At 28.9% G+C, this 22,844-nt stretch overlaps 1 protein-coding gene and 1 long non-coding RNA gene across 3 annotated transcripts in view; one reads left to right on the top strand and one right to left on the bottom strand.

The window, feature by feature from the left end:
* Nucleotides 1-11,985, bottom strand: part of LOC119612860 (basic-leucine zipper transcription factor A) — a 32,658-nt gene extending 20,673 nt beyond the window's left edge. Inside the window, exons 1-2 of one of the 2 annotated variants that reach the window (XM_037968742.1) lie at nucleotides 11,906-11,985; nucleotides 10,689-10,794 (exon numbers count right to left, since the gene is read on the bottom strand). The gene's annotated coding sequence lies outside the window, so the exon portion shown is untranslated. The remainder of the gene's footprint in view (nucleotides 1-10,688; nucleotides 10,795-11,905) is intronic. The other variant, XM_037968743.1, reaches the window with a different exon arrangement.
* A 2,987-nt stretch (nucleotides 11,986-14,972) lies between these two features.
* Nucleotides 14,973-20,708, top strand: LOC119612859. Its single transcript, XR_005232181.1, has 2 exons — nucleotides 14,973-15,174; nucleotides 20,512-20,708. It is a non-coding gene; the product is annotated as an uncharacterized LOC119612859 (long non-coding RNA).
* Nucleotides 20,709-22,844: the final 2,136 nt, after the last annotated feature.

Consider the following 22,844-nt stretch of genomic DNA (forward strand, 5'->3'; position numbering starts at 1 on the left):
TCTATAGTCTAGTCTATAGTCTAGTCTATAGTCTAGTCTATAGTCTAGTCTATAGTCTAGTCTATAGTCTAGTCTATAGTCTAGTCTATAGTCTAGTCTATAGTCTAGTCTATAGTCTAGTCTATAGTCTAGTCTATAGTCTAGTCTATAGTCTAGTCTATAGTCTAGTCTATAGTCTAGTCTATAGTCTAGTCTATAGTCTAGTCTATAGTCTAGTCTATAGTCTAGTCTATAGTCTAGTCTATAGTCTAGTCTATAGTCTAGTCTATAGTCTAGTCTATAGTCTAGTCTATAGTCTAGTCTATAGTCTAGTCTATAGTCTAGTCTATAGTCTAGTCTATAGTCTAGTCTATAGTCTAGTCTATAGTCTAGTCTATAGTCTAGTCTATAGTCTAGTCTATAGTCTAGTCTATAGTCTAGTCTATAGTCTAGTCTATAGTCTAGTCTATAGTCTAGTCTATAGTCAGTCTATAGTCTAGTCTATAGTCTAGTCTAGTCTAGTCTATAGTCTAGTCTATAGTCTAGTCTATAGTCTAGTCTATAGTCTAGTCTATAGTCTAGTCTATAGTCTAGTCTATAGTCTAGTCTAGTCTAGTCTATAGTCTAGTCTATAGTCTAGTCTATAGTCTAGTCTATAGTCTAGTCTATAGTCTAGTCTATAGTCTAGTCTATAGTCTAGTCTATAGTCTAGTCTATAGTCTAGTCTATAGTCTAGTCTATAGTCTAGTCTATAGTCTAGTCTATAGTCTAGTCTATAGTCTAGTCTATAGTCTAGTCTATAGTCTAGTCTATAGTCTAGTCTATAGTCTAGTCTATAGTACTAGTCTATAGTCTAGTCTATAGTCTAGTCTATAGTCTAGTCTATAGTCTTATTCTATAGTCCTAGTCTATAGTCTAGCTATAGTTAGTCTATAGTCTAGTCTATAGTCTAGTCTATAGTCTAGTCTATAGTCTAGTCTATAGTCTAGTCTATAGTCTAGTTCTATAGTCTAGTCTATAGTCTAGTCTATAGTCTAGTCTATAGTCTAGTCTATAGTCTAGTCTATAGTCTAGTCTATAGTCTAGTCTATAGTCTAGTCTATAGTCTAGTCTATAGTCTAGTTATAGTCTAGTCTATAGTCGTCTATAGTCTAGTCTAGTAGTCTAGTCTATAGTCTAAGTTCTATAGTCTAGTCTATAGTCTAGTCTATAGTCTATAGTCTAGTCTATAGTCTAGTCTATAGTCTAGTCTATAGTCTAGTCTATAGTCTAGTCTATAGTCTAGTCTATAGTCTAGTCTATAGTCTAGTCTATAGTCTAGTCTATAGTCCTAGTCTATAGTCTAGTCATAGTCTAGTCTATAGTCTAGTCTATAGTCTAGTCTATAGTCTAGTCTATAGTCTAGTCTAGTATCTAGTCCTATAGTCTAGTCTATAGTCTAGTCTATAGTCTAGTCTATAGTCTAGTCTATAGTCTAGTCTATAGTCTAGTCTATAGTCTAGTCTAATAGTCTAGTCTATAGTCTAGTCCTATAGTCTAGTCTATAGTCTAGTCTATAGTCTATCTATAGTCTAGTCTATAGTCTAGTCTATAGTCTAGTTCTAGAATCTACTTAAGTCTATTCTATAGTCTACCCTATAGTCTAGTCTATAGTCTTGTCTATTGTCTAGTCTAGTTAAGTTCTTTAAAACTTAAAAAAGTTCGGTTTTTTATACGTTAAAACACATTTTAAAGTTTATATTTTCCATGTTTGTTCCAGATACTAGTTTAGTATATACTTATTACAATTTAAAACCATAAATACTAATTTTAAAACACATAATTGATTAACATTTTCCTCCTCTTTGTTTCTCTTCCTCTAAAGATCTAATTACAAAACAAAAGAATTAAAAATTTCTTACAATTTAAACTCTCCAAACGTGGCTCTAACACAAAGTATAGTCTAGTATATAAATACTGTAAAAAGTGTTAAAGGTGTACGATGCTTCCGTTACTGCGCTATTGTTGTTATTATGTATTTTTAAACCGGGGTTTTTTTCTATTGATATGCTCGTAATATGTCTTTATAAATGTATGGATCTCTTCTATATCTTTTAGATTCCTAACAAACGACAATAGCAAAAATACAAAAAAAAAAACAACATCAGCGCAGCAAAATGTTAGATTAATAAAAAAAAAACAAAATAGTAATAATAAAAACATAAAAAAGAAACAACATAAAATAATAAAAAAACAAAGCGGTTTGTTGTTGAGAAATTGTTCTACATAAACTCAACTTAGAGTTTAATGTTAGAAGATTTCAGCACAAAAACTGAGGAACTTGTTTTTTTTTTTTTTTTTTTTTGTTTCGAGAGGCAAAAACTTTAGAAATTAGAAAGTACATGGTGGCTGTTGCTGTCATAAGTGGAGGAAATCATGGTTTTTTGTTTGTATTTTGATTTCATTTGGCATCAAAACATTGCTTAACATTGGAACACCAACACCATATGACACATTTGGCGTAAACAAATAAATGGTTCCAATGTAAGTCATAAGCTAATCCATCAGCTTAGTTGTTTTTGGAACTAATTTCTAGCATTTTAAATGTCATGCGTTTAACTTATCATAAAAACGTTAGAAAATTAAGTTTATTTTACAAAAAAAAAAAAAAAAACAAGTTTATTGTGGGGAATTTTTAAAGAATTTGCTGAATATTTAAAAAATTTAAATTTCTTTTTGACTTAATTAAATAAGCTAATTTTTCTGCGACTTTTATTCATTAAATACACATTTTCTGTATAAATTATGTTTAGCTTAAATAAATATCTTATATTTGTAATTTTAAAGAAAACAATTAAATTTTTTTTTTTTTTTTTTTGAAATTTGAACTTTTGAAAACTTTGTATTAAGAGCTTTGTGTACCAGTACTATGCATGTGAGCAGAAAAGAAAGTTAACTATTATTTCATTGACAAATCCAGCTAGAAACGCAGCAACAGCAGCAGCAAACAAACAAGATAGTTAAAGATAAAAGAAGGTTAAAAAGCAAAAACAATTAGTAATCGTATGTTATACGGTTTAAGCTGACTTCTGTAATACCCTGCAGTAAATAACTGGTAATTCTTTAAAATGCTATAATCTATCTTATAATGAAGTCTATAGTCTAGTCTATAGTCTAGTCTATAGTCTAGTCTATAGTCTTGTCTATAGTCTAGTCTAGTCTATAGGCTAGTCTATAGTCTAGTCTATAGTCTAGTCTATAGTCTAGTCTATAGTCTAGTCTATAGTCTAGTCTATAGTCTAGTCTATAGTCTAGTCTATAGTCTAGTCTATAGTCTAGTCTATAGTCTAGTCTATAGTCTAGTCTATAGTCTAGTCTATAGTCTAGTCTATAGTCTAGTCTATAGTCTAGTCTATAGTCTAGTCTATAGTCTAGTCTATAGTCTAGTCTATAGTCTAGTCTATAGTCTAGTCTATAGTCTAGTCTATAGTCTAGTCTATAGTCTAGTCTATAGTCTAGTATATAGTCTAGTCTATAGTCTAGTCTATAGTCTAGTCTATAGTCTAGTCTATAGTCTAGTCTATAGTCTAGTCTATAGTCTAGTCTATAGTCTAGTCCATAGTCTAGTCTATAGTCTAGTCTATAGTCTAGTCTAGTCTAGTCTATAGTCTAGTCTATAGTCTAGTCTATAGTCTAATCTATAGTCTAGTCTATAGTCTAGTCTAGTCTATAGTCTAGTCTAGTCTATAGTCTGGTCTATAGTCTAGTCTATAGTCTAGTCTATAGTCTAGTCTATAGTCTAGTATGTAGTCTAGTCTATAGTCTAGTATATAGTCTAGTCTATAGTCTAGTATATAGTCTAGTCTATAGTCTAGTCTATAGTCTAGTCTATAGTCTAGTCTATAGTCTAGTCTATAGTCTAGTCTATAGTCTAGTCTATAGTCTAGTCTATAGTCTAGTCTATAGTTTAGTCTATAGTCTAGTCTATAGTCTAGTCTATAGTCTAGTCTATAGTCTAGTCTATAGTCTAGTCTATAGTCTAGTCTAGTCTATAGTCTAGTCTATAGTCTAGTCTATAGTCTAGTCTATAGTCTAGTCTATAGTCTAGTCTATAGTCTAGTCTATAGTCTAGTCTATAGTCTAGTCTATAGTCTAGTCTATAGTCTAGTCTATAGTCTAGTCTATAGTCTAGTCTATAGTCTAGTCTATAGTCTAGTCTATAGTCTAGTCTATAGTCTAGTCTATAGTCTAGTCTATAGTCTAGTCTATAGTCTAGTCTATAGTCTAGTCTATAGTCTAGTCTAGTCTAGTCTATAGTCTAGTCTATAGTCTAGTCTATAGTCTAGTCTATAGTCTAGTCTATAGTCTAGTCTATAGTCTAGTCTATAGTCTAGTCTATAGTCTAGTCTATAGTCTAGTCTATAGTCTAGTCTATAGTCTAGTCTATAGTCTAGTCTATAGTCTAGTCTATAGTCTAGTCTATAGTCTAGTCTATAGTCTAGTTTATAGTCTAGTCTATAGTCTAGTCTAGTCTATAGTCTAGTCTATAGTCTAGTCTATAGTCTAGTTTATAGTCTAGTCTATAGTCTAGTCTATAGTCTAGTCTATAGTCTAGTCTATAGTCTAGTATATAGTTTAGTCTATAATCTAGTCTATAGTTTAGTCTATAGTCTAGTCTATAGTCTAGTCTATAGTCTATAGTCTAGTCTATAGTCTAGTCTATAGTCTAGTCTATAGTCTAGTCTATAGTCTAGTCTATAGTCTAGTCTATAGTCTAGTCTATAGTCTAGTCTATAGTCTAGTCTATAGTCTAGTCTATAGTCTAGTCTATAGTCTAGTCTATAGTCTAGTCTATAGTCTAGTCTATAGTCTAGTCTATAGTCTAGTCTATAGTCTAGTCTATAGTCTAGTCTATAGTCTAGTCTATAGTCTAGTCTATAGTCTAGTCTATAGTCTAGTCTATAGTCTAGTCTATAGTCTAGTCTATAGTCTAGTCTATAGTCTAGTCTATAGTCTAGTCTATAGTCTAGTCTATAGTCTAGTCTATAGTCTAGTCTATAGTTAGTCTATAGTCTAGTCTATAGTCTAGTCTATAGTCTAGTCTATAGTCTAGTCTATAGTCTAGTCTATAGTCTAGTCTATAGTCTAGTCTATAGTCTAGTCTATAGTCTAGTCTATAGTCTAGTTTATAGTCTAGTCTATAGTCTAGTCTATAGTCTAGTCTATAGTCTAGTCTATAGTCTAGTCTATAGTCTAGTCTATAGTCTAGTCTATAGTCTAGTCTATAGTCTAGTCTATAGTCTAGTCTATAGTCTAGTCTATAGTCTAGTCTATAGTCTAGTCTATAGTCTAGTCTATAGTCTAGTCTATAGTCTAGTCTATAGTCTAGTCTATAGTCTAGTTTATAGTCTAGTCTATAGTCTAGTCTAGTCTATAGTCTAGTCTATAGTCTAGTCTATAGTCTAGTTTATAGTCTAGTCTATAGTCTAGTCTATAGTCTAGTCTATAGTCTAGTCTATAGTCTAGTATATAGTTTAGTCTATAATCTAGTCTATAGTTTAGTCTATAGTCTAGTCTATAGTCTAGTCTATAGTCTAGTCTATAGTCTAGTCTATAGTCTAGTCTATAGTCTAGTCTATAGTCTAGTCTATAGTCTAGTCTATAGTCTAGTCTATAGTCTAGTCTATAGTCTAGTCTATAGTCTAGTCTATAGTCTAGTCTATAGTCTAGTCTATAGTCTAGTCTATAGTCTAGTCTATAGTCTAGTCTATAGTCTAGTCTATAGTCTAGTCTATAGTCTAGTCTATAGTCTAGTCTATAGTCTAGTCTATAGTCTAGTCTATAGTCTAGTCTATAGTCTAGTCTATAGTCTAGTCTATAGTCTAGTCTATAGTCTAGTCTATAGTCTAGTCTATAGTCTAGTCTATAGTCTAGTCTATAGTCTAGTCTATAGTCTAGTCTATAGTCTAGTCTATAGTCTAGTCTATAGTCTAGTCTATAGTCTAGTCTATAGTCTAGTCTATAGTCTAGTCTATAGTCTAGTCTATAGTCTAGTCTATAGTCTAGTCTATAGTCTAGTCTATAGTCTAGTCTATAGTCTAGTCTATAGTCTAGTCTATAGTCTAGTCTATAGTCTAGTCTATAGTCAAGTCTATAGTCTAGTCTATAGTCTAGTCTATAGTCTAGTCTATAGTCTAGTCTATAGTCTAGTCTATAGTTTAGTCTATAGTCTAGTCTATAGTCTAGTCTATAGTCTAGTCTATAGTCTAGTCTACAGTCTAGTCTATAGTCTAGTCTATAGTCTAGTCTATAGTCTAGTCTATAGTCTAGTCTATAGTCTAGTCTATAGTCTAGTCTATAGTCTAGTCTATAGTCTAGTCTATAGTCTAGTCTATAGTCTAGTCTATAGTCTAGTCTATAGTCTAGTCTATAGTCTAGTCTATAGTCTAGTCTATAGTCTAGTCTATAGTCTAGTCTATAGTCTAGTCTATAGTCTAGTCTATAGTCTAGTCTATAGTCTAGTCTATAGTCTAGTCTATAGTCTAGTCTATAGTCTAGTCTATAGTCTAGTCTATAGTCTAGTCTATAGTCTAGTCTATAGTCTAGTCTATAGTCTAGTCTATAGTCTAGTCTATAGTCTAGTCTATAGTCTAGTCTGTAGTCTAGTCTATAGTCTAATCTATAGTCTAGAGTATAGTCTAGTCTATAATCCAGTCTATAGTCTATTCTTCAGTGTATAGCCTTAATAGTCTATATTATGGTCTTCAGTCTAGTCTATAGGCAATATTTTGTTCCCTAAATAAAGTAAGACCAATCAATTGAATGCCATTTTCTTTTGCTACAATTAAATTTTGAAAGAAAATTGTGAGCAGAAAATCGAAGGATGATACATTGAAAGAACATTGACTTCTTTAAGAAACAAATCTCCAAATACGAAAAATTTCCTCTGATATATGTATGTTAATCACATTCCAACATTACATATACATATGTATGTATATATTTCTGGAAAAGAGAAGTTAACTACATAGCTACACCTACCTACCACCTACCCAAATTGAAATTAATGTAAATTCTATGTAAATTAGAGGAAAAAAAACCTATTGAAATTTTCTTTAACCCATGCGGCAAATTCAACAGTGAAAGGTGTTACAAACGAAATGACAAAATAAATCTATAACTATATACTTATTCCCTACGGTTTTTGGTGCCGGTATGAAGAAATAAACATTTAAATACAATAACAGAAACAACATTACAATAATCAAATCAAACGGCAACGAACTTTGCATATCAAGCTGAAATAAAATAAAAATAACTGAAAAAAAAAAAACAAGAAATTTCGAATTTTTGTTATTTTCAAAGACGCAGAGCACTGATGTGAAATGTGGTTGATGATGCTTCTGCTGTTGTTGGGCTTTTGAAGTGCGTGGACTTTATGGCTTTGCATGATGACATGGAGATTCACATGTACATAGTATGAAGAAAGAAAGGGCTTGTTATTTATAGTGTTTGATAGCAGTAGCAGCAATTTTGCTGCTGCTGATGCATTCATACTCTGGTTACATGTTGCTGCATTGGGTGTTGCTGTGACTTTTTAACAGGTTGTTGCAGTTTTTTTTTTTTGGAATTTCAAATGATGAAAAGAAACTAATTAAACACATGGAAGTTTAGAGGAGAAAAGAGATGTACAATTTATTTCCGAATTGTTTTTCTTTTTGGGATTTTATTTTAATTTAGCGGAAAGAAATTAATCAAATTTACCTTTTGAATTAAATCAGTCAAAATTCGCCGCATTTAAATCAAAAATAGGGTATAATTTTTAAATATATAGATTCTGTATGTCGTCTACTACATAGACAAGTCCAGGTTAGTCCTGAGATCAGTGCATAGTATTTGATAAAAAAAATCGCTAAATGTCTTAAAAGCGAATATGCCGAGACTGCATTTGTTTTCGCTGAAAGGCAACACAAGATCGAAGCTAAACTGCATATACTGTTCAGAACAACATTCATAAAAGAGCTGAAATCATCACATAGATTTCGGAGTTTTATCTTTAGTAGATTTCCCGAAAAAAGGAAGGAATAGCTTGAATCAGAAAATATTTTTGTCAGTATGGAATCTGGGTGAAGTCAAAGATAAACAAAGTAAGAGGAGATGATTTGTAATGACTCCCTATAAACTAGACCACAGACTGAACTATAGACAAGACTGTAAAATAGACTATAGACTAGACTATAGACTAGACTATAGACTAGACTAGACTATAGACTAGACTATAGACTAGACTATAGACTAGACTATAGACTAGACTATAGACTAGACTATAGACTAGACTATAGACTAGACTATAGACTAGACTAGACTATAGACTAGACTATAGACTAGACTATAGACTAGACTATAGACTAGACTATAGACTAGACTATAGACTAGACTATAGACTAGACTATAGACTAGACTATAGACTAGACTATAGACTAGACTATAGGACTAGACTATAGACTAGACTAGACTATAGACTAGACTATAGACTAGACTAAGACTAGACTATAGACTAGACTATAGACTAGACTATAGACTAGACTATAGACTAGACTATAGACTAGACTATAGACTAGACTATAGACTAGACTATAGACTAGACTATAGACTAGACTATAGACTAGACTATAGACTAGACTATAGATTAGACTATAGACTAGACTATAGATTAGACTATAGACTAGACTATAGACTAGACTATAGACTAGACTATAGACTAGACTATAGACTAGACTATAGACTAGACTATAGACTATATGACTATAGACTAGACTATAGACTAGACTATAGACTAGACTATAGACTAGACTATAGACTAGACTATAGACTAGACTATAGACTAGACTATAGACTAGACTATAGACTAGACTATAGACTAGACTATAGACTAGACTATAGACTAGACTATAGACTAGACTATAGACTAGACTATAGACTAGACTATAGACTAGACTATAGACTAGACTATAGACTAGACTATAGACTAGACTATAGACTAGACTATAGACTAGACTATAGACTAGACTATAGACTAGACTATAGACTAGACTATAGACTAGACTATAGACTAGACTATAGACTAGACTATAGAATAGACTATAGACTAGACTATAGACTAGACTATAGACTAGACTATAGACTAGACTATAGACTAGACTATAGACTAGACTATAGACTAGACTATAGACTAGACTATAGACTAGACTATAGACTAGACTATAGACTAGACTATAGACTAGACTATAGACTAGACTATAGACTAGACTATAGACTAGACTATAGACTAGACTATAGACTAGACTATAGACTAGACTATAGACTAGACTATAGACTAGACTATAGACTAGACTATAGACTAGACTATAGACTAGACTATAGACTAGACTATAGACTAGACTATAGACTAGACTATAGACTAGACTATAGACTAGACTATAGACTAGACTATAGACTAGACTATAGACTAGACTATAGACTAGACTATAGACTAGACTATAGACTAGACTATAGACTAGACTATAGACTAGACTATAGACTAGACTATAGACTAGACTATAGACTAGACTATAGACTAGACTATAGACTAGACTATAGACTAGACTATAGACTAGACTATAGACTAGACTATAGACTAGACTATAGACTAGACTATAGACTAGACTATAGACTAGACTATAGACTAGACTATAGACTAGACTATAGACTAGACTATAGACTAGACTATAGACTAGACTATAGACTAGACTATAGATTAGACTATAGACTAGACCATAGACTAGACTATAGACTAGACTATAGACTAGACTATAGACTAGACTATAGACTAGACTATAGACTAGACTATAGACTAGACTATAGACTAGACTATAGACTAGACTATAGATTAGACTATAGACTAGACCATAGACTAGACTATAGACTAGACTATAGACTAGACTATAGACTAGACTATAGACTAGACTATAGACTAGACTATAGACTAGACTATAGACTAGACTATAGACCAGACTATAGACCAGACTATAGACTAGACTATAGACTAGACTATAGACTAGACTAGACTATAGACTAGACTATAGACTAGACTATAGACTAGATTATAGACTAGACTATAGACTAGATTATAGACTAGACTATAGACTAGATTATAGACTAGATTATAGACTAGACTATAGGCTAGACTATAGACTAGATTATAGACTAGACTATAGAGTAAACTATAGACTAGACTATACACTAAAAAAACTACACTACAGACTATACTATAGACGTGACTATACACCAGACTGTAGACAAGACTATGGACAAGACTATTGACTAGACTATAGAGTAGACCATTGACTAAACTATAGACTAGATTATAGACTAGACTACAGACTAGACTATAGAATAGACTATAGACTAGTCAATAGACTATAGACTAGACTATAGACTAGTTAATAGACTAGACCATAGACTATACTATAAACTAGTCAATAGATTAGACTTTACTATAGATTATAATAGACTACAAACTGGTCCGTTCATTACTATGTGCACTACATTCCATAGGCCTGTGTAATTCGATGTCCTTAAACATTCAAAAAAACTGTCCATTCACTAAAAATTTTCACACAAAATCACTTTTTTAAAATTAACTTTAAAGAAAAACCAAAAAATAATACATAATAACTAAACTGGCTTACCTGTTTAAATAAAAAAAGAACAACAACAACACACAAAAAACTAAAAACAAGAACAAAATTAACGAAATTCCTGGTCGTTTTCCCAGAGAGATCCCTTAACTAGGTGCTGCACAATGACGATGATGATGATGATGATGATTACAACGTTGTTATTGTAGTTGTAGAATTTTGTAGAATACTTCTTTTATGTGATCTGCTTGTATAACAAGTAATTTGGAATTTTATGGTACCCTGCACTGCTCCTGCGCTTCTCTACTCTAACTCACTCTTTTGTTTCATGTTCTTTACAGATCGCTCGCTTGTTTGCTCGTTTTTCAAGCCTTTTTTTCAATGCCAACACAATCCTTGCTTCGTTTTTTAAGAAGTTTTGAAATTTTTCTAGATTTAAGGAATTTTCTTTTACTCGTTTTCAAGGTTTTTTTTTTTTTTGGGATACACTTTATATTTTCGTTCTTTAAATAAATGCCACTTTGTTTAATATAATATTTATTTATAATTTTTAAAATTATTAACAAAACAGATTATTCTACTTAAACAGGAAACTATTTTGGCCACCACAATATTTGCACTAACACTTAAACACGCACAGCGATCATAAACATTTTACACAAGATCAACTGAACACGATCATCTCACGTACAAATATTAAGCAACTACAAAAACAACAACAACGGCTACAATAATAAGCATCAACATTCCGAAATGTTTAAAGAATGGATGGATATTTCACTCTACAGATACACAGATACACCGAACTTTACCACGCAATTGCAAAGTAATTATAAACAAAGTAAGTACGTGTTTGTATTTAGTTTTTTATTTATTTATTTTTGTTTGTTATTTTTCTAATTACTCCAATTGACAGGCGAACGCACTTTTCAATTGGATCTTGTTTTTGAAATAAAAAAAAAATCTTCTGGTGTTCTAAATATAGCACCAATCAGGAATTTTTTCAATTTCACAAAAAAAAAAATTAAACAAAAATTATTTATTATTCTGTTTACTTTAGTTTTTGCAGACGTTATTTATTCGCTCCGGTTGTGTGTATGTACCTTTAGTATGTATCTTTGCATTTATGTTTTTGTTATTTTTGTGTATTTTTTTGTTATTGTTGGTATATATAAAATCGTGTTTGAATGTAGTTGTTCAAACCTCAATCGGGATTGAATTGCGCTCTTTACTCTTTATTTAATATAATTTTTTTTTTTCTTATTCACCTTTTACGCATTCATATATGGTAGAGATTTTCCGTTAATAAAAGCCGACACGATCATATAAAACGTTACGCGATCATTGCTGAGTAGTAACTGAGTTCTGTGTTCAATAAGTTAAAGTATCTCAAACTAGTTGCAAACTAAGTTTCTTTCAGTTAAGAGATACTTTTTGTCCATGTATTTAGTACTAATGGTACAAAAATGTACCTTAAGAAAATACTCTGTAAAACATTTCAGAAATTAACTTAATTTTTAAATAAAAATTGCAAAAAGCTATATCGTATGCCCCGAATTTGTTTTTTGTATTGTAGTTGCCACAAAATAATTGATAAATTCACGTAATTTATATATGTTAATTGCTATTACTATATATAGGTTGTGGTACTTTTAATGTTAAAACATTTTTTCACAATAAATACAAATCCACACGCCCCTGGTTAAAAGTATATGTTGCCAGATCTTAAACAATTGCTATCAACATTTGTTGATACATAATTTTCTTAGGTTAAGAAGAAATCATTTAATTTTTCAACACAATATAAATAATACATATAAATTAATTATTGCTGTACAAATGTTTCCTTAATTCAATAATATTTGATTGTTAAGCATACATACTATTTCATGTTGTTTTCTACTTTTTAAACGTAACTGTCAATTGCTTAAAACAGATAAATAAAAACAGCTGTTGTTTACCTTTTTGTTCTTTGACAGTTATATTTAAATGGCATTGAGCAACATTAAACTTGGTAGCACTTTTTATATATTTTATAAGTTTAGTGTTACCAGATGTTATTTTCGTTACTTTTAGGTTTAAGAAAATGGAAAAAAACTTTTTAGATTTTCAGATTACAATACATTTTCAAATAATACTTTGTATTAATACAAAATCGCGTAATGTAAAATACCTTCAAGTTTTAGATATTAATTGAAAAAATTGGGTTGTAAAGAACTTATTTATATTGAATTTCAGTTGTATATATATATTTTTAATCAAAAAAGTGGACAGATATTGACCACTTTTAAAAGCAATATAAAAATTTTTAACTCTATAGCTCTATCCTTTTTATTGTGCTTTCAACAGACAGGAATTAATTAAGAATATTAAGAATACATATAACTTTGTGAGTCCATGATCAATATTTCGATGTGATGTTGGTCGAAATAAAAAATTCTTATGTTTTTCTGAAAAATTATTAAGTTTTAAATTTGAAAATTGTTATTAATTTTACTAATTTCTTGACATTTTAGTCAGATGGCCACAGCTGTCAAAATTTTAAAAATTTTTAAGTATTTTGTTATAAAATTCGATATTGAAGCTTTCGTCACATGAAGCAATTATTCGTCATTCATGCTCTCATTAGTCATTCAACCACCAATTACGAACCGAATTACTGATTCGCTATACAAAACTTCAACTGAGAATTACACAAACTGTACGTAGTTCACGAATTATGAATGAATGGGTGTCATCTCTAATTATTATCGGGTATTTATCATAATCAGCTGTTTTTTTTTTTTTTTCAATTGTTTACATGGATTGTGTGTCCGCCACAATTCACAATTATCAATATAATTGCCATACTCTTTTTTTGACCCAATGATGACCTAAGCCTTTATATAAACTCTCCTTCTGAAAATGACTTGAAGGTCTAAATTCACTTACAAACACTAAAAACACGATGGAATTCTGCATAAATAACTTCAATGTAGACGTAAATTCGACTACCAAAATATAGAAGAATAGACTCATATTTATCCTTGTAGAAAATCTATCTTATATTTTCGAATTAGAGTAAAAAACAAATTAAATGCTTTATTATTTAAAAAAATAATCCACATTTTTAACATACTCAATAGTGTAGGGTATCATATGGTCGGCCAAGACCGACTATACATTCATATTTGTTTAAATAACGTAACGAAAGGTATTTTTTATTAGGCACACACATGTATTCCAAAATATAACGAAATATGGAAAGAAAAAACAACATGGCGATGAACTGTCAAAACAATTTTCAAATGTGTTGTAAAAATGGGTTAATTGGCTATTGTAATTCAACGGCCAGTATAAGTGTTCGTGTGAACATGACATAATACTGACTGAAAAGTCGACTTTTCGACTTTTTTCATTTAGTTAAAAGTCGACTTTTCGACTTTTTGCATTTTATGAAAAGTCGATTTTTCGACTTTTCGACTTTTTTCACTTAAATAAAAGTCGACTTTTAGACTTTTCGACTTTTTCCGACTTTTTCCGACTTTTCGACTTTTTTCGACTTTTTCCGACTTTTTTCCGACTTTTTTCGACTTTTCGACTTTTTGACTATTTTCGACTTCTTTCTACTTTTTTCCAAATATTTTTTGACTTTTTTCGAGTTTTTCCGACTATTTTAGAGTTTTTGACTTTTTTTTCCACTTTTTTTAAATTTTTGACTATTTTTGACTTGTTTCTACAATTTTCGATTTTTCGACCTTTTCCGACTTTTCGACTTTTTCCGACTTTTCGACTTTTTTCGACTTTTTACGACTTCTAGACTTTTTTCGACTTTCTTCGACTTTTTTCGACTTTTTTCGACTTCTCGACTTTTTTCGACTTTTATTCACAAAGACGACTTTTCGACTTTTTTCACAGACGATAGTCGAGCTATCGACTTTTTTGGAACAAAATAGTCGACTTCGACTTTTCGACTTTTTTCGACAAAAAGTCGATTGTTCGATTATTCGAAAGTCAATTTATAGAACCCTACTGACAATTGTTTTTGTACATCTGGCATTACTTTCTGCTATTTGACACCCAAACCTAATGCATATTAAACTTGGCAGCACTATAAAAACGCCAATATAAATGTTAAGGAATTTTTACACATTTTTTATTATTAAACAATTTCAAACAAAATGAGAATGTTAAAATTAAATATTAAATAAATGTTTATAACAATATATGCATAAAAAATTTGTTTTTATAAAAAACTCGACCGGCATAAAATTCCCATAACATTAACATTCTTTGTTTATGTTGTCATCACTTGGGCCGTTGCTACACCGTAACTATCGGCTTTTTTTTTATTACTTCATTTTTAACCCAAAGAAAATTTTCAGTTCAAAACGAAAACTACGAGGAAAAAGATCAAATAAAAAGTGGCTTTGGCAAGAACGCTGTGAAAAAAACGAGTTTAGTGAATAAAACAAACAATTATAGCCGCGGCCGATAAAATTAAAGTGTAATTAACAAATATTGTTGGAAAATAAACAAAAAACTTTTAAATTAAATGGTAATTAGAGGAAATAAAAGACCAAGTTATTTAATTTTGAGTTTTAGTGATAAAAGAAATGTGAGCCTTAAAGAAAAAGCGCGCTTGTAACAGAAAAAAAAAGTTGTGTGCCATGAATATTTTTGCATAATTAAAGTGTTTGTTTTAAAATAAGCCAGTGGTTGGTTTTTTATAGTTATTTTTGCAAAACTAAATAAGAATATCTTGTGACTCATTAAAAAAAAACAATTTAAAAGTAAACGTCATCGACCAATATGCTGCTATTTATTATTTTTTTTATATTTATTTTAAGTTGTATTGAAAGCGTCGCCGATGCTGTTCTTATAAATTTTCAGTGTTTTTTCGGCCTTTTCTTTTGCTGGGTCTTCTTTTTTTTTTTGTTTTCGCTTTTGTTGTTGGTGCATTTCATTAAAACAATAAAGTTCGTTTCGTTTATTATTACAACAACTACAGGGTGTTTACTGAGTGTATGTGTGTGTCGGTTTTTTTTTTCAATGTAAATGCATTTGCATTTTTCCATTTCAGTGCGTGAAAGAATAATAACATTAAATTTTTTTATTATTTTTTTCTTATATATGCAAATATTATTACAGAATTTGTTAAAATAAATATAAAAAGTTTTTTATGTTTATTTTGTTGTTTTTTTTTTTTTATTTGCATTTAATATTATTACAATATTGCCCATATTAGTAATGTCAATTTTGTTATTATGTTAATTCTAAAAGTGGGTGTGGTCTTCATGTTTATAATTTTTTTTTTGTTATTTTTTTAGTGCTGAATAGTTTAGAAAGCGGAAATTAAAGAATTTACCTTAAAATAGTATAAAATATATAATATTTCTAAAAGGTACGTGAAAAATGCATATGTAATATTAGCTGCGTGTTAAAAACATTCTTGTACAAAAACAAATATGCATACACTTCTACTTGTCATTATTTTGTTACATTTTGTTTTCTTACCTTATTCGTCTTCATCATTATAGTTTGTTTTTTTTGGTACTTTTTTCCCTTTTACTTCTTTGGGCACCTGTTGCTGACTGCTTATTTTGGTTTTGTTTATTTTTGTTTTTTATTACACATTACCTTGTGCCGTAACTACTTTTACGTGTTCTTTACTTACTTTTCCAAAAAAAGGTCTACACATTTGTTCTCTAAATCCTACTACTAAAAATACATACTTATTCATAAGTCAAGGTCATTATGAAAAAGATTTGTTATTGTTGTTTTTCCAACTGTTTAAACTGTCAGACAAGAACTATTTTAATAATTAGCAAGTAGCATTGAAATAACAACATTTTAATTATTGACACGTAAAGTAATGTGTTTAGGATTAATTCTGAGAATTTTTACAAGTTGTAGGCTTTAACTATCTATAGATTAAATCAATGTTTTCCTTTTTTATATGGACAAGTTTTAATTTAATGCAAAAAGCACTTAATTATTTTGTTTATATTATAGTATTGATTGCTAAACGTTTGCTAACCGGCATTTTTAAAAAAGAAACCTTTTAAATGCAAAACAAAAACGTTTGTTGTAGTATTTTTACACCTTTCTTGCTTTAAAGTTTAGTTATTATTTAAAATTTAAATACATTTTGAAAATGCAACAACAAACTGTAAACTTATTTACAAAGAAAGTGCATCATGCTTATTATATAAATATTCTAATCTAGAGGTAAATAAATTAGTTGGTTGTTTCAATAGTTTCTGACTTGCGGGCATTGCATTCATTCAGTTGGGATACATCATTCTTACTTGTATACATTGTTGTTGCTGAAGTTGGGGCAAAACTTCCAGCTGATTAAGAATGGCGGAGATTTATTGATGTTTTTGTTTGTTAATGGAATGATTAGTTTTTGATATTTGTTGTATGTTTGCCATTCAATGAATGAATTTTTCCTAGAAAATTTTATCCCCAGAAAGAATAAAAGTAAACTTTTCTACAGAAAATTTGTGCCAAATGAAATTTTCTATAGAGAAATCCACCAGAAATAATTTTTTTCTAAAGAAAACTTAGTCCCAAATGAAATTTTCTATAAAAAATTTATACTAAATTTCTATAAATAAATGTGACACAAATAAAATTTTCTATAGGAAAATTTCATACCACAAAAATTTTCTATAGAAAAATTGTTCATAAATAAAATTTTTTATAGAAAAAAGTTCCAAAATCAATTTTTTTTAAATAAAATTGCTTTAAATAAATTGTTTTATAAAAAAATTAGTCTGAACTAAAAGTGTCTATAGAAAACTTTGAAACGAGTAAATTTTTCTATAGAAAATTGGGACTAAAATTAATTTTTCATTAGAAAAAAATACTTTTCCCAAATTAATTTTTCTATAGAGAAAATAAATTTGCCCCAAATTAATTTTTCTATAGAAAAATTTGTCCCAAATGAATTTTTCTATAAAAAAATTTGTCCCAAATGAATTTTTCTATAGAAAAATTTGTCCCAAATGAATTTTTCTATAGAAAAATTTGTCCCAAATGAATTTTTCTATAGAAATATTGGTCTCAAATGAATTTTTCTATAGAAAAATTTGTTCCAAATGAATTTTTTATAGAAAAATTTGTCTCAAATGAATTTTTTATAGAAAAATTTGTTCAAAAAGAATTTTATTATAGAAAAATTTGTCCCAAATGAATTCTTCTATAGAAAAATTTGTCTCAAAGGAATTTTTATAGAAAAATTGGTCCAAAATGAATTTGTTTTATAGTAAAATTTGTCCCAAATGAATTTTTCTATAGAAAAATTTGTCCCAAATGAATTTTTCTATAGAAAAATTTGTCCCAAATGAATTTTTCTATAGAAAGATTTGTGCCAAATGAATTTTTCTATAGATAAATTTGTCCCAAATGATTTTTTGTATAGAAAAATTTGTCCCAAATGAATTTTTCTATAGAAAAATTTGTCCCAAATGAATTTTTCTATAGAAAAATTTGTCCCAAATGAATTTTTCTATAGAAAAATTTGTACCAAATTAATTTTGCTATAGAAAATTTGTCCCAAATTAATTTTTCTATAGAAAAATTTGTCCCAAATTAATTTTTCTATAGAAAAATTTGTCCCAAATTAATTTTTCTATAGAAAAATTTGTCCCAAATTAATTTTTCTATAGAAAAATTTGTACCAAATTAATTTTGCTATAGAAAAATTTGTCCCAAATTATTTTTTTCTATAGAAAAATTTGTCCCAAATTAATTTTTCTATAGAAAAATTTGTCCCAAATTAATTTTTCTATAGAAAAATTTGTCCCAAATTAATTTTTCTATAGAAAAATTTGTCCCAAATGAATTTTTATATAGAAAGATTTGTGCCAAATGAATTTTTCTATAGAAAAATTTCTCCCAAATGAATTTTTCTATAGAAAAATTTGTCCCAAATGAATTTTTCTATAGAAAAATTTGTCCCAAATGAATTTTTCTATAGATAAATTTGTCCCAAATGAATTTTTCTATAGAAAAATTTGTCTCAAATGAATTTTTCTATAGAAAAATTTGTCTCAAAAGAATTTTTCTATAGAAAAATTTGTCTCAAATTAATTTTTTATAGAAAAATTTGTCCAAAATTAATTTTTTTATAGAAAAATTTGTCCCATATGAATTTTTCTATAGAAAAATTTGTCCCAAATGAATTTTTCTATAGAAAAATTTGTCTCAAATTAATTTTTTATAGAAAAATTTGTCCAAAATTAATTTTTTTATAGAAAAATTTGTCCCATATGAATTTTTCTATAGAAAAATTTGTCCCAAATGAATTTTTCTATAGAAAAATTTGTCCCAAATGAATTTTTCTATAGAAAAATTTGTCCCAAATGAATTTTTCTATAGAAAAATTTGTCCCAAATGAATTTTTCTATAGAAAAATTTGTCCCAAATGAATTTTTCTATAGAAAAATTTGTCCCAAATGAATTTTTCTATAGAAAAATTTGTCCCAAATGAATTTTTCTATAGAAAAATTTGTCCCAAATGAATTTTTCTATATAAGGATTTGTCCCAAATGAATTTTTCTATAGAAAAATTTGTCTCAAATGAATTTTTCTATAGAAAAATTTGTCTCAAATGAATTTTTCTATAGCAAAATTTGTCCCAAATGAATTTTTCTATAGAAAAATTTGTCCCAAATGAATTTTTATATATAAAGATTTGTCCCAAATGAATTTTTCTATAGAAAAATTTGTCCCAAATTAATTTTTCTATAGAAAAATATGTCCCAAATGATTTTTTTTATAGAAAAGTTTGTCCCAAATTATATTTTTTATAGAAAATTTGTCCCAAATGATATTTTTTATAGAAAATTTTCCCAAATAAATGTTTCTATAGAAAATTTTGTTCCAAATGAATTTTTCCTTAGAAAAATTTGTCCCAAATTAGTTTTTCTGCAAAAAAATCTATCCCAAATGAATTTGTCTATAGAATAATCTGTCCCAAATAAAATTTTGTATAGAAAAATTTGTTCCAAATTAATTTTTCTATCAAAAAATTTGGACTATTTTAGCCATTCCTTAATCTCAAATTAAAAATTTTGAAATTTTATTTCAAAATTTAACAAATGTATCAATTAAACTACACAAATAATTAACATTCTTAATTGAAATATTACACAGCAAACTAAAAGACATTTTCTTGTAACTATAAACTTTATTTTATCTAACTTACAATTGACATATTAAGGCATTTTGAATATCTACATAATATTATACAATAAAACCACATTATAACACAATTTTGGTTGTGTTTTTTTTTCATCTGCACAATAAAAAAAAGATTGTATAAAATTATATTAAAGAAATAAAGACACTATATATAATGTTAGAGTGGTACATAAATAGTTAACCACCAATAAGTCAACTCAAGAAACAATATAGAAAAAATATAAAAAAAAACAGAATAAAGGTGTATGTAACAAGTAAATTCGATAGCATAGACAAGTTTTGCAAAAAACCAGTTTCTTTGAATAGATTAAATAAAAAAAAGTAAAGAAAAAACTCAATTGAATAGAAAATAGTATTTGGGATTTACTTACTTCTTTTTTAGTGGTTCTTTTGATACCCATACCAACATATTGTTTAATATGGCTGTGGTTTAAGACTACGACTGCTGTTGCTGCTGCTATACAATTTATGCTACATTTAGTTTTAAAAACAGTAACTACTTGCTATAAAATACATTTAACGCCTACAGATTTATTTGTAATAATATTACTTGTTATATATTTTTTTTTCATCCTACAGATTTTGTTTGTTTGTTTGTTGTTTTAGTAAATTATTCCTTAAATTAAAAATAATTTTCTATAAAATGACTAATATTTGTATTTTTCTTTTTTTCTATTTTTAGTATTAATAGTTAACACTGCCATTATTTTAGAAAATCTCTTATTGAGATTAAAAACAAAAAAAAAAAAAGAACAACAACCAAAAGTTATAATATTTTATTAATAGAACTGGAACTGACAACATGTTGAAATTTATACGTGGCAAAGGACAACAACCTTCGGCTGAAAGGCAACGTTTACAAAAGGAATTGTTTGCATATAGAAAGGTAAGTTTTTTCCAAAATGATTTGATTTAAATATTATGGAATTTTAAGTGTTTGGTGAATTTGTCGGGATTTATAATTTCGAATATACAAATTTCGAAAATAATAAAATCGCATTCGTTATTATAATAAAACAGGCGAAGACTGGTTGCTTTAATACAGTTAAAATCAAACCTGACTACTATTAAGATACCATTTCTGAATAACATAATATTACTCATTTTTTGCCCTATCAATGACTTCACTTTTCCAATAGTTCTTATCGTATTTTCATTTAATGCGCCACATATAATAATAAAACAAATTTCGATTTCTAAATAAAAAATTTTATATAATTTTTGTTTATACCAGGTTTGGAAAATTGTAATTTTAAAATAATAGTAACTTATAACACAAAGTAGTACTTTTTTAGTTTTTACAGTACTAAAGCAATTTTCAGCTAGACTATAGACTAGACTATAGACTAGACTATAGACTAGACTATAGACTAGACTATAGACTAGACTATAGACTAGACTATAGACTAGACTATAGACTAGACTATAGACTAGACTATAGACTAGACTATAGACTAGACTATAGACTAGACTATAGATTAGACTATAGACTAGACTATAGACTAGACTATAGACTAGACTATAGACTAGACTATAGACTAGACTATAGACTAGACTATAGACTAGACTATGGACTAGACTATAGACTAGACTATAGACTAGACTATAGACTAGACTATAGACTAGACTATAAACTAGACTATGGACTAGACTATAGACTAGACTATGGACTAGACTATAGACTAGACTATAGACTAGACTATAGACTAGACTATAGACTAGACTATAGACTAGACTATAGACTAGACTATAGACTAGACTATAGACTAGACTATAGACTAGACTATAGACTAGACTATAGACTAGACTATAGACTAGACTATAGACTAGACTATAGACTAGACTATAGACTAGACTATAGACTAGACTATAGACTAGACTATAGACTAGACTATAGACTAGACTATAGACTAGACTATAGACTAGACTATAGACTAGACTATAGACTAGACTATAGACTAGACTATAGACTAGACTATAGACTAGACTATAGACTAGACTATAGATAGACTATAGACTAGACTATAGACTAGAGACTATAGACTAGACTATAGACTAGACTATAGACTAGACTATAGACTAGACTATAGACTAGACTATAGACTAGACTATAGACTAGACTATAGACTAGACTATAGACTAGACTATAGACTAGACTATAGACTAGACTATAGACTAGACTATAGACTAGACTATAGACTAGACTATAGACTAGACTATAGACTAGACTATAGACTAGACTATAGACTAGACTATAGACTAGACTATAGACTAGACTATAGACTAGACTATAGACTAGACTATAGACTAGACTATAGACTAGACTATAGACTAGACTATAGACTAGACTATAGACTAGACTATAGACTAGACTATAGACTAGACTATAGACTAGACTATAGACTAGACTATAGACTAGACTATAGACTAGACTATAGACTAGACTATAGACTAGACTATAGACTAGACTATAGACTAGACTATAGACTAGACTATAGACTAGACTATAGACTAGACTATAGACTAGACTATAGACTAGACTATAGACTAGACTATAGACTAGACTATAGACTAGACTATAGACCTAGACTATAGACTAGACTACTAGACTAGACTATAGACTAGACTAGACTAGACTAGACTAGACTATAGACTAGACTATAGACTAGACTATAGACTAGACTATAGACTAGACTATAGACTAGACTATAGACTAGACTATAGACTAGACTATAGACTAGACTATAGACTAGACTAGACTAGACTATAGACTAGACTATAGACTAGACTAGACTATAGACTAGACTACTAGACTAGACTAGACTATAGACTAGACTACTATAGACTAGACTATAGACTATAGACTAGACTATAGACTAGACTATAGAAGACTATAGACTAGACTATAGACTAGACTATAGACTAGACTATAGACTAGACTATAGACTAGACTATAGACTAGACTATAGACTAGACTATAGACTAGACTAGACTATAGACTAGACTAGACTAGAC

The sequence above is a fragment of the Lucilia sericata genome, unplaced genomic scaffold (genome assembly GCF_015586225.1).
Source record: "Lucilia sericata isolate MDLA Ls3-8-SP2 unplaced genomic scaffold, ASM1558622v1 Contig001850F_arrow, whole genome shotgun sequence".
In the NCBI taxonomy this organism is placed as follows: Eukaryota; Metazoa; Arthropoda; class Insecta; order Diptera; family Calliphoridae; genus Lucilia; species Lucilia sericata.